At 38.1% G+C, this 14399-nt stretch overlaps 2 pseudogenes; both read left to right on the top strand.

Moving 5' to 3' along the window:
• Positions 1-1641: 1641 nt before the first annotated feature.
• Positions 1642-2648, top strand: LOC129395705 (keratin, type I cytoskeletal 18-like; annotated as a pseudogene).
• Positions 2649-5715: 3067 nt separating this feature from the next.
• On the top strand, positions 5716-13943 carry LOC129395706 (C-terminal-binding protein 2-like; annotated as a pseudogene).
• The last annotated feature ends 456 nt before the right edge of the window (positions 13944-14399 follow it).

The following is a 14399-nucleotide window of genomic DNA, read 5'->3' as shown; positions in this document are numbered from 1 at the left end:
AGCCATATGCAGAAAACTGAAATTGGATTTCTTCCTTACACCCTATACAAAAATTGACTCAAGAAGGGTTAAAGACTTAAATGTAAGACCTAAAACCATAAAGACCTAAAACCATAAAAACCTAAAAGAAAACCTAGGAAATACCATTCAGGACATAGGCATGGGCAAAGACTTCATGACTAAAACACCAAAAACAATGGCAACAAAAGCCAAAATAGACAAATGAAATCTAATTAAACTTAAAAGCTTCTACACAGCAAACGAAACTATCATCAGAGCGAACAGGCAACCTACAGAATAGAAGAAAATTTTTGCAATCTACCTATCTGACAAAGGACTCACATCCAGAATTTACAAAGAACTTAAACAAATTTACAAGAAAAAATGAGCAATCCCATTAAAAGGTGGGCAAAGAATATGAACAGACACTTCTCAAAAGAAGACATTTATGTAACCAACAGACATGAAAAATTGTGCATCGTCACTGTCATCAGAGAAATGCAAATGAAAACCACAATGAGATACCATCTTACACCAGTTAGAATGGGGATCACTAAAATGTCAGAAAACAACAGATGCTGGAGAGGATGTGGAGAAATAAAATGCTTTTACACTGTGGGTGGGCGTGTAAATTAGTTCAACCACTGTGGAAGACAGTGTGGCAATTCCTCAAGTATCTACAACCAGAAATACCATTTGACCCAGCAATCCCATTACTGGGTATATATCCAAAGGATTATAAATCATGCTACTATAAAGACACTTGCACACGTATGTTTATTGTGGCACTGTTCACAAGAGCAAAGTCTTGGAACCAACCCAAATGTACATCAGTGATAGACTGGATTAAGAAACTGTGGCACATTTACACCATGGAATACTACGCAGCCTTAAAAAAGGATGAATTCATGTCATTTGCAGGGACATGGATGAAGCTGGAAACCATCCTTCTCAGCAAACTATCACAAGGACAGAAAAACAAACACTGTATGTTTTCACTCATAGGTAGGAGTTGAACAATGAGAACACATGAACACAGGGCAGGGAACATCAAATGCTAGTGCCTGTTTGGAGGTGGGGGGCTAGGAAAGGGATAGCATTAGGAGAAACACTTAATGTAAATGATGAGTTGATGGGTGCAACAAACCAACATGGCACATGTATACCTATGTAACAAACCTGTACGTTCCGCACATGTACCCTAGAACTTAAAGTATAATAAAAACTGAAGGTTACAGACTATAATTTCTGACCAAAATGGATTAAAACTAGAAATCAGTAACAGAAGAAAATTCATAAAATTCACAAATACATGAAAATTAAACAATTTACTCTTCAACATGTTTTTGTTCAAGAGTTAGAAAATTTAGTATTTTGAACGTGTCTATAACACCCAAGGTGAGCTACAGATTTAATACAATCCCTATGAAATTCTTAAGATTATTTTTGACAGAAACAGAGAATGTGACTCCCCAAAGTATACGGAATTTCAGGGGACCACATAAAGAAAGTTGGAAGCATTACAATTCCTGATTTCAAGACATGTTAGAAATCTACAGTAATCAAAATCGTTTGTTACTGGCATAAGGACAGAAAACTAGACTAATAAAAAAATCTTTGCCAATTCTGCAGACAGTGCCTGCATCATCCTGCAGACTGAAAATGATCATTTTGCTGCTGATGACTTTGAAGTGTGAGACAGAGCTGGCCATATGCCAGTTTGTGGAGAGCGACATTACTGATAACACCAGTATCACTCAGCCTCTGCTGGAGACAGAGATGGAGGCCCTCAAGGAAGAGCTGCTCCTCATGAAGAATCATGAGGAGGAAGTTAAAGGTTTATAATACCTGATTTCCAGCTCTTGGTTGACCATGGAGGTAGATGTCCCCAAGTCTCAGGACCTTGGCAAGATCATGGCAGGCATCCAGGCCCAATATGACGAGATGGCTGAGAACAACCGAGAGGAGCTGGACAAGTACTGGTGCCGGCAGACTGAGGAGAGCACCACAGTATTCACCATGCAGTCCACTGAGATCGGAGCTGCCGAGAGGATGCTCAGGGAGCTGAGATGTACAGTCCAGTCCTTGGATATAGACCTGGACTCAATGAGATATCTGAAGGCCACCTTGGAGAACAGCCTGAGGGAGGTAGATGCAGATGGAGGAGCTCAACAGGATCCTGCTGCACCTGGAGTCAGAGCTGACCCAAACCCGGGAAGAGAGGCACCAGGCCCAAGAGCACGAGGACCTGTGGAACATCAAGGTCGAGCTGGAGGCTGAGATTGCCACCTACTGCCGCCTGCTAGAAGATGGGGAGAACTTCAATCTTGGCGATGCTCTGGACAGCAACAAATACCTGAAAAACATCCAAAAGAACACCCCTGCAGGATAATGGACGGCAAAGTGGTGTCTGAGACCAGTAACACCGACGTTTTGAGGTGCTGAGCCAGCAGAAGCAAGGTCCCTTTGGGGAGCAGGAGGCCAGTAAAAAGTTCAGAGGTCAAAAAAATTACCTTCAAATCACAGAAGTGTTTCCTTCACACAAAAGTAATATAGAATCATTAATACATAGAAGTGGAAATTAAGACAATTTCCACAACTACGCACCCAGAGAGGATTAAAAAAGTAATTGACCACCAACTAATAAAACAAATACACAAGTCATAAATAAAGTATGAGTAAAGTTTATACAGGCAGATGAACAGAGAATTATGTTGGCAATAGACATATGGTTGATTCACATTTGACTTATTTTCTACACTCTTTGAAACTGTACACAGTTGAATATAGTCGTGCAAAATTATAATATATAGGCAGAATCTAAAAACACAAATGATGTAAGGCAGCCTATCCTAACAAGGAAATAGAAGAATATATAATATTAGAAAATAAAATTAAATAAACATTAACCTGTGAAATACTGAATAAACAAAGCATACAACGGAAGAAGACTCTTTCTAGGTAACTAGCATGTTCAACCATAACTGGGCACCCAGAAAGATCAGATTTTGAATTATTAGCATATGGTTAGAGTAACAAAATTGCACAACAAATACATTATAATCTCCCATAAAGAGCATTTAGAAGAAAATTTTAATAGAGATTTCAATGATATTAGAGACACTTTTTATTATATTCTTAATATATTACTCCTCTTTTTATACAAATGCAAAGGCTATAATTTATTTATTTATTTATTTATTTATTTATTTATTTATTTATTTAATTTTTTGAGACGGAGTCTCGCTCTGTCACCCAGGCTGGAGTGTAGTGGCGAGACCTCGGCTCACTGCAACCTCCGCCTCCTGGGTTCACACCATTCTCCTGCCTCAGCCTCCTGAGTAGCTGGGACTACAGGAGCCCACCACCACGCCTGGCAAGTTTTTGTGTATTTTTAGTAAAGATGGGGTTTCATCATGTTAGCCAGGAAGGTCTAGATCTTCTGACCTTGTGATCCACCTGTCTCGGCCTCCCAAAGTGCTGGGATTACAGGCTTGAGCCACCGCACCTGGCCGGCTATATTTTTTGTAGTTTTAGTAGAAACGGGATTTCACCATGTTGGCCAGGCTGGTGTTGAACTCCTGATCTTGTGATCCACCCATCTCGGCCTCTTAAAGTGCTGGGATTACAAGCATGAGACACAGCACTGGCCAATAATTTATTTTTATAAAAGCAAAGAAAAGCCTTACATTTTTACATATGGGAAAAACATGAATATTGTAAAATATGCTGTGGAACACTACAATATAATAAGCAATTAGAAATAAATTATACTATCATTCAGATAGATGTTGAGGAAAGTAAATGGAAACACTAATGATAAGTTTTTCTATGCAGTGAACTTAGACACAAACTAAAACTTTTCTTAATGTGATGTGCATACTATCTACTTCACTTTCTGTATAACACATAAATTCAAGTATGCTATTCTGAAACCCCCGAAGCTAAAATTATAGGCTAATTTGACATACACAAAAACAGGACAGGGAAAACGTACAGATCACAGTCCCACTAAGCTTCATATAAGATTAATTAATAAAATAACTCATTAAGAAATCATGTGACAATTAAGAATTTGTTCTATTCCTGGCAAGTTTCCAAGTTTTTCTATGGCATCAAGTTCTTTAAAATTTCTTTGAGATGAGTAGATACAATAAACTATTCCACAGGTGAGACGTTTGGCATAGAGAGTTCACATTTCTAAGTTAGTTTCTACTAAGGGAAAGAAAACATTTTGACCTACATTACCAGAGATGAAAAAAAGAATAAAGTGAAATAGAAGATTCAACTTTATCATATGTGCTAAGGTGCTTTGGGCTCTGATAATTTTTTTTTCCAATTTTTTTGCAGGATCACATTTGAAATCATAGGACTGAAAATTATGAAGAAGAAACCTTTGTCCTTGGACTTTCTGAAATATGTGAACCAAACCCCAATGCCTGCACTTTTACTCTCACAAACTTCTGACATGAGGCACAGATTTTTACAAAACAGCTTAACATGGAAGTCTCACAAAATGTGCAGATTTCCTCAGATCCCAAAAACAATGGAAAAGTACTTAGACCACAAGGCCTTCACAGGAATAACAGAAAGAAGAGGAGAACTTTGGCTGTCACTGTGAATGCCCTGGAATGCTAGAGGATGAACAGGAGAAGCCTTAGAAGATTGAAGAGCATAATAAGCAAGGGTAGGAAATTCCCATCTGTGGAGGCAAAAGAAGTAAATCTAGAATTTTCCAGAACCAATTTCTTTGAAGCAGAACTTCCAACACCACATTTTAAAGGTTTTCTCCTTGGCCTTTGCACCTCTCATCTTTGTTATTTGTTCATTCTTTCCTATTGGGGTGATGCCTATTATTCTCTCTTTTTACATTCCAAAGATATTTCCTTTACTGTAGAATGGGGCATCCAAGGGAGACTACAGCCATGAGTTCTTAGCTTCTGTTTCTGGTTGAGCCAGTAAGGTCCTTTCCTCATTCCCCTTTGCTGCTTATCACTAGAGACAGAACCTGAAAACCATTGCTGCAGGCTGCTAAAAACCTAACACAAAACAGAGCCATAACAAAAACAAAACAAGGCGGGTTGGAAAAGCTTGCTGTACAAGGCAACCAGGTCTGGCTTATATTCACCACATCCCTTCTTCTTTCCCAGAACAGCAATTGGGCTCAAGAGAAAACATCCAACTTTCAGTATCTCCCTCAGTATAGAATGAGAACAGTGGAACATATATTCAAAGGTTTGGCTTTTTGGGCTACCCCGATGACTAGATTCTGTCTCCCCCAACAGGGAATGCTAAAGGAAATGGCAGAGTTATGAGAATGACAACTTATGACTGCTGAGAAGAGAAGTTCCATGCTTATCACAGCCTCAGAGAAACAAACACTGCAATCAACTGCGGAAGCAAAGGACTACCGTGTCTGGAAAACAATGGGAAAAAATATCTTTACCTTAAAAATACACACACAAGCCCACAGAAGACACATTGAGGACCCTGTTAATGAAGCACCAGGATGTACAGCCTCACTGATTGTTGTATTATCTTGTAGTAAGAAAGTTTGTACATACTACATTACACAGTTGTTTTATAAATTTCTGAATCTCATCAAAAGATTGCAGGGCATACAGAAAAGGACGAAAACATGTCCCAAATGAAGAAATAAAATAAACCTACAAATATTGACCTTTAAAAATATTTGTTGACTTTTAAAGGTCAAAATTTGTAGGTTTATTCTTTGTTGTTTTTGTTGTATTCGCATTATATAATTTCAAAAATCAAAATAATTATCAAAGCTCCTTAATGACATGGACACTCCTCCGGTCCGCAGGGCCCCCGCAAGGGAGGAGACTCGACACCATGCAGGACACCCGGGTGGACCCCCAACCCACGCCCAAGTCTCAGAGCAGGAGCAGGCACCTGGCTGCACCAGGACGAAGCCGCCTCCACCCCCAGCGGTCGCGGACTCCAGGAGCTCCAGACCTAGGGTCGTGGTGAGATTTTTTGATTGACTGCGCGATGGTGGCTGAGTTGCAAGCAAATGGGTTTCATCACCTTAAATGGTTTTGAATCAATGAAGCTATATTCCCTTAAAAAGACGGACAGCCCATCGTGTGAACTATAGAGTTTGTGAACAAATTTATATTGGGTTCATAGTGGCATCATGCATACAGACTCCTGCGAGTTCCCCTAAGTTCTTAGAGGACTGCTTTGCCTTTTGAGCTGAGAGTTGCAAAGTTCCGTAAAGAATGGCCCTTGTCGATAAGCGCTAAGTCAAGAGACAGCGATTGGACAGAATTTGTGAAGGAATTCGCCGCCAGATCATGAAAGACCCCCTGAGCCCCCGCTCACTGGCCGCGTTCCTGGTCGGCCGTGACTGCACTGTGTACATGCCCATCCTGAAGGACCTGGCCACCGTGGCCTTCTGTGATGCAGTCCACGCAGGAGATCCACGAGAAAGTTCTAAACGGAGCCGTGGGCTCCATGATGTACCACACCATCACCTCACCAGGGAGGATCTGGCAAATTTCAAGGCCTTGAGAGTGATCGTGGGGGTGGGCAGTGGCTATGACAACGTGGACATCAAGGCTGCCAGCGAGCTTGGAATTGCTGTGTGAAACATCCCGTCCGCAGCCGTGGAAGAGACAGCAAATTCCACCAACGGCCACATCCTCAACATGTACCGGAGGAACACATGGCTGTACCAGGCACTGTGGGAAGGCAAGCGGGTTCAGAGAACGGAGCAGATCTGCGAGGTGGCCTCGGGAGTGGCCCCCATTCGTGGGAAGACGCTGGGCCTCATCGGCTAGGGTCGCACGCAGCAGGCTTTCGCAGTTCCAGCCACAGCCTTTGGATTCAGCGTCATATTTTATTACCCCTACTTGCAGGATGGGATCGAGCAGTCCCTGGGCATGCAGAGGGTCTACACCCTGCAGGATTTGCTGTAGCAGAGCGACTGCATCTCCTTGCACTGCAGTCTCCACGAACTTAAGCACCACCTTATCCATGACTTTACCATAAAGCAGATGAGGCAGGGAGCATTCCTTGTGAATGCAGCCCGTAGTGGCCTGGTGGACGAGAAAGCCTTAGCACAGGCCCTCAAGGAGGGCAGGATACGAGGGGCAATCCTCGACGTGAATGAGTCGCAGCCCTTTAGCTTTGCTCAGGGTCCGTTGAAAGATGGCCCCAATCTCATCTGCACTCCTCACACTGCCTGCTACAGCCAGCAGGTGTCACTGGAGATGAGGGAGACAGCTGCCACGGAGATCTGCGGAGCCATCACAGGCCGCATCCCAGGAAGCTTAAGAAACTGTGTGAACAAGGAATTTTTTGTCATATCTGTGCTTTGGTGGGAAATAGACCAGCAAGCAATTCATCCAGGCATCGTGGGGGTGGCTCCAGGAGGACTTCCCGCATCCATGGAAGGGATCTTCCCTGGAGGCATCCCGGTGACTCACAAACTCCCCACAGTGGAACATCCTTCCCAAGCGCCCTCTCCCAACCAGCCGTCAAACACGGGGACAATCGAGAGTACGCCAAGGAGAAATAACAGACAATGCCGGAAGGTAATCATTCAGATACACTTGGGAACAAGAGACAGTGAAAAATAGATAAACTAAGAGAAAAAGAATCTGACGCTCTTTTTAGCTGATTCTGGACATAGGCTCATTGGTATTGCAGTGCTAAAACTACAAGAGCTAGAAAACTGAAGATGTCGTCTGCTTACGGAAGCTCTGAAAGACTAGAGTGTGATTTATTAACGACCAACTTCCGTTATTGTGTGTTGTTTTTCATCTGTGCGTCAAATCACAAAGAATAAATAGAACTTTTTCCTTTATCAGTCCCTTGGGCACAGCAGGTCCGGAACACCCTGCTCAGAGTGTTGCATCAAGACTTCAAACATCAAAATAAAAACCATGAGGAGGAAATCCCCATCTTTTGACTTGAGTCCCTTCAGTCTACAGGGACTGTTTACCGCTTTTTGCTAATAGGAAGATCACATTACTAGAAAATGTGGAGTAAACTATGTGCCTGTGTTAGTCATCCGCACCCATAGGATTGAAGACAGTACCGGCCCCTGTACAGAGAAGCATCTCTCATATCTGAACTGCATACTGAGCGGGCAAGTCGGTTGCAAGTTCAGTAAAAGCCTCCGATAATGCAAGCAAAAAAAAAAAAAAAAAAAAAAAAAGTATTAAGTTTCACAAGCTGTTTGTAATGAAGTATATTTTCTCAGTTTCAGATCCTCTGCTATTTTATTGAGTGGAAAGGGTTCAAGGTTTCTTGAACCCTTGCACTAAAAGGGTTCAAGAAAAATAATATTGCATTTTCTTATGTCACAGGAAACACTTTTAATGGTAACTTGTCAGATGCTCTATGAACAAACCCACTTTTTAAGACATTGATAAAGTCTTCTTTTCTTCACGTTGTGTTTTATACAAGAACACTTCAGATGTATTGGATGTGACTGATTTTAACAAATTCTATTAGATTTGCCTCAATTAGTTACATGTTCTGTTCATAGTCTTTTGTGAATCATTGTCTTTTTGTTTAAAAAGATGGCCTATTTTGATGCTTTGATTAGGTACATTTACGTTTTTGTAAGAAAAGAAAAATTTTTTAAATTGTCCCAAACAGAAAAATAATGGCTATCAGAAGTACGTTTTGTTGTAGTGTAGTACGAGTTACCATTACTGTAGTTGTTTATTGTAAAGATGGACATTTAGCATTCAGTGCAGTTTTCAATAAAATGTAATTAGAAAAAAACTGTTTAATGAACAAAAACAGAACACAGATAACAAAAGAATATTAGAAGAAGTGATACATAAAGAAAATGAGATATCAATAAAAATATTTTTAAAAACCTACAACAATTGTGAATCTGAAGAACATAATAACTATATTAAAAATTTAATCAACACTCACAAAAGCAGACTAATAAAGGAGAAAAAAATTACACAATTAATGACATTGTAGTTATAAATATTGAGTGATAAAAACAAATTTTTTAAACAGAATGTAGAAAAAAGTATAGGACGTACTGCACACCATCAAGTGGACTATTATATTTATAAATATAAATATTTACATTTTTTTGTTATCTTACAAAAACAATACAGGAGAAAAGTAATAAAGCGGTTATTTTTAAAAAGTAGCTGAGAAATCCCCAGATGACAAGGTAATTAAACAAGAAGAAATACTTCCAAACAAAAACCTTCAACTGGAATAATATCACTTCAGAAATAAAAAAACTAAACCTTTCCAAAATAAATAAAAGTTGAGTCTGTTACTAACCACTGGAACAGTCCTAAAGGAAACGTTAAAGAAACTCTATCACGTCAAAAAATGAAATGTTGCTGCACAGCATCATAAAAGCACATGAAAATAGAAAGTGCTATATTAAAGGTAAATATATAAACAGGTAAAGAAATCTCTACTGTCATAATGATGGTGCACAAAATTTTCAAAATATTGCCATGGACTTTAAAAAATGCAGCAAAAATCTGCATAAATGTGTGTTCATAGAGAATAAGAAAAGATAATATGTGATATTAATAAAACGGTGGGGATGTGAAGAGGTACAACTTTGCATTCAGTTGAAATATAGTTGTTATATACTGTCATAACTTTAAGATGATTTATGAAGTCTTTATTTCTCAAGATGATTACCAAAAAAACCTGTAGAATGTACGCAAAGGCAAATGAGAAAGAAATTCAATCATGTCACTACAAAATCAACAAACAAAAATAAAGAAGTAAGAGAAAAAATGATAAATAACACATCTACAAGAAACACAGAACACAATTACAAATAATAAAGTAACTTCATTAACTGCAGTAATTACTTCAAATATAAAAAGCTAAATACCTTAAAGAAAGTTAATAAATAATTTAATGTATTAAGAACAAAGAAGATCCGGCAATGTGCTCTCTACAAGAGTCACTTCAGCTCTAAGAACTCAAATAAGTTGAAAGTAACAGTATAAAGAAAATGTACTTTATGCAATGAGTAGCTACAATTGGAGGGCCATGGTCATAATTATATTAAACAAAATATATTTTAAATCAAAAATGTGAACAAGAGACAGATTGGTATTATGTTTTTGTTTTTGTTTTTGGAGACAGAGTCTCATTCTGTCACCAGGCAGGAGTGCAGTGGCACTATCTCGGCTCACTGCAACCTCCGCCTCCCCGGTTCAATCGATTCTCCTGCCTCAGCTTCCTGAGTAGCTGGGACTACAGGCATGCGCCACCACACTCAGCTAATTTTTGTACTTCTTAGTAGAGATGGCGTTTCACCTTGTTGGCCAGGATGGTCTCGATCTCTGGACCTCATGATTCACCCGCCTTGGCTTCCCAAAGTGCTGGGACTGCAGGCGTGAGCCATTGCACCCGCCCGGCCGAGACAGATTGGTATTATGTAATGGTGAGATGGATTAACTTTCAAGGAATCTATAACAATAATTTATAAATCATATATGTATATAATTTGAAAAATCTGCAAAAATATACCAATGAGATTTTGACAAAAATTACATTAAATTTTTATATTACTATAAATAGCATTGACATCTTTCTGTTTTTTTTTTTTTTTTTTTTTTTTTAGAGACAGAGTTTCTTTCTCCCAGGCTGGAGGGCAGTGGCACGATCTCGCGATAGGCTCAGTTCAACCTCCTCCTCCCAGGTTCAATTGATTCTTGTCTTTCAAATATGTAAAAGAAATATTGACAGAAGTCATGCAAGAAATACATAGCAACACAACAATGGTGGACTTCAAGACTCCACTTTCAATAACGACTAGAATAGTCAGATGTAATATCAGTAAGAAAGCCAAACCTGAACACTATAGACCCAACCAGCATTTACAGAACTCTCCAATTGAAAGGAGCAAAATCTGCGATATTCTAAGTCACACAGGGTACATTCTGTTAGGATACATGTCTTATTAAATTTAAGAAAACTGAAGTCATACAAAGTAAATGAAACTAGAATTCAAAAGCAAGAAAATGTGGCAAATACGTAAATAAGAGGAAATTAAGCAAAACCTTTCTATAGTCTTGCTGAAGTGTCAGGTGATTTAATATTGTTAAGATGTCAGGGCCGGCACGTGGCTCATGCCTGTAATCCCAGGACTTTGGGAGGCCAAAGTGGGTGGATCACTTGAGAGCAGAAGTTTGAGACTAGCCTGGTGAATATGGCAAAACCCTATCTCTACTAAAAATACAAAAGTTAGCGAGATGTGATGGTGCATGACTGTATTCCCAGCTACTCTGGTGGCTGAGACTGGAGAATTGCTTGAACCTGGGAAGCAGAGCCTGCAGTGAGCACATCTCACACCCCTGCCCTTCAGCCTCAGTGACTCACTAAAACTCCACCTCCAAAAAAAAAAAAAAATTGTTGTCATTACTACTCATGATGATATAAAAATGTAATGTAATTTTTGTCAAAATCCCAATGGTATTTTTTTTGCAGAATTTTTGTGTATAATTATAAAGGTTGCTTAGGAAATGTGACTAGCCAAACACCCTTCAAAAAGAACAAAGAGTTATTAAATTTTCTGATTTAAAATCATAATACAAAGCTACGAAAATAAAAAAAATATAGTATTGCCACAAAAACAGATACATAGATGATGAAACAGAATAGAGATCCCAGAAATAAACCCTTGCATATGTGATAAAATACTCTTCCATAAGCTTTCCATGATCACACAATAGAAAAATAAGAATCTCTTTAACAAAGAATTTTCCAAATTGAATATTTACAGAGAAAAAAATAAAGTTGGATGCTTCCTTTGTATCACATAAAAAAAGAAAAGTTTTTTTTTAATGGATTCAATACTTAAACATAAAAACTAATAAAATTCTTAGGAGTAAACATAGAGGAAAAGTTTATGACATAAGTCTTAAAACTCTTCCCTTAAGTTTGACATCAAATTCATATGCAACAAGGAAAAGAACAACGACAAAAAAAGGGACTACATTAAGCTTCAACTATTCTACACATCAAATAAAACATTTAGTGGCATACAAATGTCACCTAATAAGTGGGTGAAAGCTAGGCATGGTGGCTCATGCCTATAATTCTAGAACTTTAGGAGGCCAAGGTAGAACAATTACTTGAGGCCAAAGTTTGAGACTAGCCATGAAAACATAGGAAAACCCTGCCTTGTATAGGGTTATATATGTGCATACATACATACACACATACATGTAACAAAAAAAAGTAAAAATATTTTCTAATCACATATTTGGTAGATGTTAATTTTCAAAATATATAAATTCCTAAAACTCAACAACAAAAAAAGTTAGTAACTTGATTTAGAATGGCAAATGTTTGAAATGACTTTCTCCAAAGAAGATATAGAAATGACTAGGCATTTAAAAGGATACTCGACATCTCTCTTCTAGAAAAATGCAAAGCAAAGTCACAATAATCTACCACCTCAAACCTATTTTTAAAATAGTATGAAAGCTCTTCAAAAAATTTAAAATAAGATCATTATACAATCCAGCAAACCCTATTCTGGCTATGTATTTAAAATATACAACACATGATCCAGAAGAGATATTTGCACACCCAAATTTATTGCAGCATTACTAACACAAGCCAAAAGGCAGAATAACCCAGATGTCCCTTGACCAATGAACAGATTAATAACAAGTGACACATACATAAAGTAGAATATTATTCAGTCTTTAAAAAGTCACATTATATGATAATTATTGAGAACATCATGTTAACTGAAATAAGCCAGGAACAAAGTGACAGTCTATGATTCCATTAATAATCAGGTATCTTAAGCAGACAAACTCATAGGAAAAAAAGTTAGAATGGTGTTTCTTAAGGGCTGAAGAGATGGTAAAATGGGCAGTTGTCTTAAAAGGAATTTAATTTTAGTTTCGCAAGACATAGAAGTTCTACAGATCTTTTGCATAACTATGTGAATGTACTTAACACTAACGAAATATACACTTAAAAAGAATTAAGATGGTAAATTTTACATTATGTGTTTTTACCACAATCACGATTTTTAAAAGAAAAAATATGGACTTATAAAGCTTTCCAAAAATTAAATTTTGTTCACAAAAGATTTTCTCTCACACAAAGGAAGTATAGATTTATAATTAAACACCTTGTGAAATTAAGACTATTACAATGACTATTCATCCACACAAGATAAAACAACCACTGAAAATCAGCCAAAAAATATGGAAGATAAGCCATGAGCAAAGTTAGGGACATATTTATAGAGACAAGCACACACACATATAATTTAATTTTGAAAACGTATGACCGATTTATATTTTAATTAAACCCAACATTAGTTGCCTGAGTGAAATTTGGTTTTCAATTTGGGCAAATGAAAACGTTTCTGGGGTTAAATGGATTCTTTCTTCTCCGTTTCTTGATATGGACCTGTGCTGGGGATTGGTCAGCTGTTCAAGTGAAATGCACTCAGTTTTGGTTCTGTGCCAGGATTAAACCTACGATATTTCACATGTCATATATAAACCCCGATGAAGTGTTTCTAGGAGATGGCTACCCCATAATCTATGTTTTGCCAAACGCTTACTATGAGTTTCACCACCATCCTCTTGAACGTGGTATTGTAACTAAAACCCTTCAGGAAATTCTACTTAAAACTAAAATCATGTATATCTCAAGAAACTCCTTTCTGATTTGAAATGCCTCTGTCATGTATTGTCTGCAATCAGCATCCTCTTTCAAAGAAAGTAGAAAGGACACATGAGGAAACTGATAGTGTTAGTGCATGGGAGACAGAGGTGAGGATACCCATGGCGGATGAAAACATGGAAGTTATTTCTACAGCACGATCTTGTAAGTGTCTGACTGCGATGCTCCCTTGTATATCAAATGATGTACCTTTATTGCAAGAGAAGAAACTGCGCTGTTTACCTTGACATTAAGAGGCAATTTTGAATCTCTGTCGTGATTGCTTAGGACTGAGGATTTAATGTGTTATTTTGTGGAAATCTTAGAAGCAGTAATGGGATTTAATGATCTTAACTATCATCCATCTGAAAAATCTAACGCAATTTTAAATAAAATGGCCTGCTGCTTCCACTGTTCCCTTTTTAAACCAGGAGCTGCCACTGCTTTTAACATTATGAAGGTGAATCTATGAACAGTTTGTACTATTAAAAAAAAATCCACATTGACTTGAAGTGTACAGGCAGAGTTGGAAATTATAGCATCCAAAATTATAATACATACGTAAAACGCAAAATGAAATCAACTGCTTCCCTGGAACCTATTCTAAATAATCGAGACAGTAATATGGAATTGTAAAGAAAAGTAAGAAACATACTTACTCATAAAATCTTGCAGGCAAAGTTTTTTTTCTTTTTTTGAGACAGAGTCTCGCTCTGTCACCCAGGCTG

The sequence above is a fragment of the Pan paniscus genome, chromosome Y (assembly GCF_029289425.2).
Source record: "Pan paniscus chromosome Y, NHGRI_mPanPan1-v2.0_pri, whole genome shotgun sequence".
Lineage (NCBI taxonomy): Eukaryota > Metazoa > Chordata > Mammalia > Primates > Hominidae > Pan > Pan paniscus.
Note: the sequence above shows the minus strand (reverse complement) of the source record. Positions and strands in the feature narration are given on the sequence as shown.